The sequence below is a fragment of the Bos taurus genome, chromosome 16 (assembly GCF_002263795.3).
Source record: "Bos taurus isolate L1 Dominette 01449 registration number 42190680 breed Hereford chromosome 16, ARS-UCD2.0, whole genome shotgun sequence".
In the NCBI taxonomy this organism is placed as follows: Eukaryota; Metazoa; Chordata; class Mammalia; order Artiodactyla; family Bovidae; genus Bos; species Bos taurus.
In genome coordinates, this window is record NC_037343.1 from 72,145,378 (window position 1) to 72,150,149 (window position 4,772).

General features: G+C 38.6%; 1 long non-coding RNA gene across 1 annotated transcript; it reads right to left on the minus strand.

The window, feature by feature from the left end:
• Positions 1–2,323: 2,323 nt before the first annotated feature.
• On the minus strand, positions 2,324–3,605 carry LOC132342425 (uncharacterized). Its single transcript, XR_009490791.1, has 2 exons — positions 3,309–3,605; positions 2,324–2,979 (listed from the first exon to the last, which is right to left on the minus strand). It is a non-coding gene; the product is annotated as an uncharacterized lncRNA (long non-coding RNA).
• Between the last annotated feature and the right edge of the window lie 1,167 nt (positions 3,606–4,772).

Genomic DNA, 4,772 nt, shown 5'->3' on the forward strand with positions numbered 1-4,772 from the left:
GAAGGACATTGTTTTTCCTCTGGCAAGGTCAAATAATAGCCTCATCTGATAAATAAGAGGTAGCTTATACTAAAGTGGTATAAGAAATATATGTGTTTTTTTGTCCCCAGCAAAAACATTAGGAATTTCCTGACCAATAGAAGTGTCTTTTGTCATTTATTAACTATTTCTTTTGAGTGTGCCTGAGTTTATGCTAATGGGATGACTTAGGGTGGGGTCCCTAGAGAGGTTTGAGATAGGACTGGTCACCAGAAAGATAAGTGATTAGATGGCTGAAATTTTTAGAGCCACCTGTTAAGCTCTGGGAAGAGGAAGAGAAGGGCAGCTCTAAATTAAGCTCTATCAAAACTCTTCAACAAAAAGAGTTGAGGTTTTGGGCTGGTAAACACTTGGCAATGGGAGCAGAGTGGTATGTCGAGAAAGCATGGAAGCTCTGTTCCCCTTTCCACATACCTTGCCTTATGTATCTCTTTCATCTGGCTGTTACTGAATTATGTCCTTTTATAATAAACTGATAATCTAGTAAGAGAAATGCTGGACTTCCCAGGTGGCTCAGTGGTAAAGAATCCACCTGCCAAGCAGGAGATGTGGGTTTGATCCCTGGGTCAGGAAGATCCTCAGGAGAAGGAAATGGCAACCCATTCCAGTATTCTTGCTGGGAAATCCCACGGACAGAGGAGCCTGGTGGGTTACATATAGTCCATAAGGTTGCAAAGAGTCAGCACAACTTAGCGACTAAATAGCAACAACAAAAATTACGTTTCTCTCTCTTCCTGTGCTGCTTTTATGACTTCTTTCCTTTTTTCTTTGACTTTTAACAGTTTTATTATGATATGTCTGGTTATAGTTTTCTTTGTAGTTGTTTTGCTTGAAGTTTTTAGAGCTCTTCAAATCTGTGACTTACTGTCTTTCACCAATTTTGGAAAATTCTCAGACATCTCTTCAAACTGAATTTTTGCTCATTTTCTTTCTCCTCTCCCTTTGGGACTACATATGTTGATATTTTTATGATATTTTACGAGTCTTATAATTTTTTATTTTGTTTTCCAATCTTTTTATCTCTGTTATAATCTGTATAATTTCTTATGTCATATTATCCAGCTCACTAATCATCTCTGTTTTTTATAATTTGTTGTTAATTTTATTCATTGAGTATTTATTTTGAATTTTATTCTTAATTTCTAAGATTGCTATTTGATTTACTTTTATATATCTCAGATCTCAAATAAAATTCTCCATATTTCCATCTATTTTCTGTATTACTCCCTTTATATTATTGAGCATATTAATCAAGTTATTTTAAATTATATTTCTAATAACTGTGAAATTTGGGTGTTCTGAGTATCTGGTTTTACTGTCTGTCTTTATTTTGTTTTTCAGTCATTCAGCCCACTACATTTTTGGTTGAATGCAGGACATTGTGTATGAAATTATTTAAAGACACTGGATGATGTTATCTTCCTCCAAAGAAGACTAGACACAATTTATGTTAATTCCCATTAGGCTTTGAGATAATTGGAGACTGTTTAAAACTTTGTGTGGGATTACATATTACTGTTGTAGCCTTTAACCTAGGGAATAGTTATTCAAAGGTCTTGGTTTGAAAACTGGCCTATTGTCTAGGATTCCCACTCCACTTCAGGCTCTGAACTCCTGCTTTTGTATGTTGAGCTTCAAGAGACTGCCCAAACCTCTATTGATCTTTTAAACATCTTAAAATAACTGTGAGTTTTTTTTTTTTTTTTAAGTTTACTTTGTATTGGGGTATAACTGATTACCAATGTTGTGATAGTTTCAGATGAACTGCAAAGGGACTCAGCCATACATATACCTATACCCATTCTTCTGTAAACTCCCCTCCCATCCAGGCTACCACATAACACTGAGCAGTTCCACGTGTTTGTTATTGTTTTTTACTGCAACTATTCCTCTTTCTTCTCTCATTCTCAGAGACTTAGGATTCCGAACATTCATTGAGGTAAAATCCTTGCAGAATGTCATACACATTTCTCAATGGTTATCTTCTCTCTGGGATCCTGGCTGTTCAAGTCTTGGCGGCTCTACTTGTCCAAATTCCAACTTTGGTCTTTCCATCCCCATGAGATTGCTAAAAGCTCTTGGCCACTGCCATTTGCTGTACCTCCATCTCCTAGCTATAAAATGGAAAATGCCCTCAGAGGAGAAATTGGTGGAGAACATCTTATTTATTCCATTTTGTTTCCCTTTCCTCATATTTCATCATATTATATATCTATCTCTTCTATTGCGTCTGTCCCAGTAGAAGAGTCTTTGAATAGCAATAAAGTGAAAGCTACCAAATTAGTAGAGAGAGAGAAATACAGTGCTTTATTAAGTAAATTATGCTGAATCAAAGTCTTGCTTTTTCCCATTTAGAATCAGGGCAGTGGCCTACAGTAGTGCATTTTCATTCTTGAAGTAAATAACTTTCTCTGGTTCTACTTTCTATAGCCCTCAGATAGTGGCTTACCATAATAGTGACTTTTCAAAAATGCAACTGATACCTCTTTTCATTTGCCACTGGAATATATTCACCATAATTTAAAAATCTTTTTGTGATTTGGCATCCATATGGTTATCGATGATTCCTTGATTGAGTGCCTATCTTGTTTCAGGCATTGGGCATACAATGGTAAACAGACACATGGCTGTTCTAGTTTGTGATGAAAACAACATGCCTCATGGGGATGAGGCAGGCAGAACTGAACCATTCTTTTCCCTGAATACTAGCAGACTGCTGCACTGTCTTGAGTTGGCCTGTCTTCTCTCTCACTGATGTTTTTGAAATCGTGTGGTTTGTAGGGTTTTTTCCACACTGCATGCTGTTATTCTCTTTTTGTTGGTGATAATGTTTTTTTCCTTTCTTATTGCATCTGTCTTCTCTATGGTAACCTCTCGAAGTTGCCAGAACAATATAACTTTTTTTCTCTTCTTTTTTGTTCAGCCACTTCTTCACAGCTGCTAATGGAAACCAGATAAGTAAGTATTAAGTGTAATATTAATTTAAATATCTGGCTAGAGATAAAGTATATGGGTGCATGACTTTTATGACATCTATTTCAAACTAGCTTCAGGCACTTTCTGCACTTACTTTAAGCCTTTTATCAGGCTTACAGGTGTTCCAGAGTGGGGGTTCCTAGTAGTCTAAGTACTGGATAAACAGGGTGATATCTATATAGAGGAAGTCCAGACAATGTTGCTGGGGAACCTAGGGGGAGGATAAGCACTTTGGTATATTTTAGATGGCCTTAACTAAAAAAATACTGTAATACAAATGAATAAGGACAAACCTAAGAGTATTTTTCAACTCATTCTTCGCAGTTTCTGCTTTTAGTTCCCAAATAATAAAGAACAAGTGGGAAAGGAATACCAATCACTGGATAAAGTCAGCAGAGTTCATGCTGTTCAACTTTTCAATGAGCTGATCAGTCCACCTTCAGCTTCCTAAACTCCCACTGACCTTAGTTCCGTAGTTGTGATTGGCTCTCTCACCTTGTGACAGTTATTAACTAGTTGACTCTCCAGGCCCACCATTCTGTTCTCTGTTTTGTTTTCCTGCAGTTTTTCCTTTACCAGCTGACTCAGTCCACTCTAGGCTTTGATAACCCGGGATGCTAGAGGGACGCTAGACGTCTGGAGGAAAAAGAAACTTGCCCCTTCCTGTTAACTATCATTGTCTCCAAGCAGTGATTCTTCACCTTAAAAGTGACAGTTGATTTGGTGTAGTACTATTTGGTTTCCATTTGCAGTTTTTCCGTAATACCAGTACCAGCCTTACTGCAAACTCAGAGATACTAATCAGCTGACAATGTCCTTCCTCAAAGGACTAAGTCCCAGCTCTGTGGGGCTCTTCATCTAAACCTCTGTATTCCAGTGTCTTCTTTTTGTTTCCTCATCCCAAGAGTAGTACTTGCTTCCCTTAACTATTATCTTTGTAAAACCCTAGCTTCCATATTTGCCTTTTCAGTTTCCTACAAATGACTAACAACTATTTAAGTTACGTTGTCTCCATTGAATAGTTTGTGTAGTTTCTCTCTTTTGAATTGGACCCTCATTGATGCATTGTGTGCCATCTTATTTCTTCCATAAGCAGCACCAAGGTTTACCTCACACTAGAAGTATACAGAGGATGGCTGCTAGTGATATCAGTGGGGCTCCAAACCTCCTGGATCCCAGGTGAGGAGCACGTGCTGCAACATAAGGCTTCCCTGTTCAAACAGGAGCAAGGTAGTATATAATCACTGGTTTCTTTTTTTTTAAGTTGTTTTTTTAATTTGTTTATGTATTTGGCTCTGCTGGGTCTTTGTCACTGTTTGTGGGCTTTCTCTAGTTTCAGAGAGCTGGGGCTACTAGCTGTAGTTGTGGTTGCGTGGGTTTCTCATTGTGGTGGCGCCTCTTGTTGCAGAGCACAGGCTCTGGGGGCACAAGCTTCAGCAGTTGTGATACATGGGTTTAGTTGCCCCACAGCATCAGGGATCTTCCTGGACCAGGGATCAAACCCTCATGTCCCCATCTGCATTGGCAGGCAGATTCTTAACCACTGGAACACTAGGGACGTCCCTTCTGAATTGTAAAGGACGAAAATTTCTCGTAATAAATTCAGCCCAATGCCCAAAACTGATGCTAGCATGGGGAATGAGGTTTGTTACAACTCCTTGAGCTTTCATTTTTGGTACTTGAAGATAAGGGAACACTCCAAATGGATGAAGCGTGGGAACTCAGCTGAAGTCCCCTGCAGCTCTGGCTTTCACGGT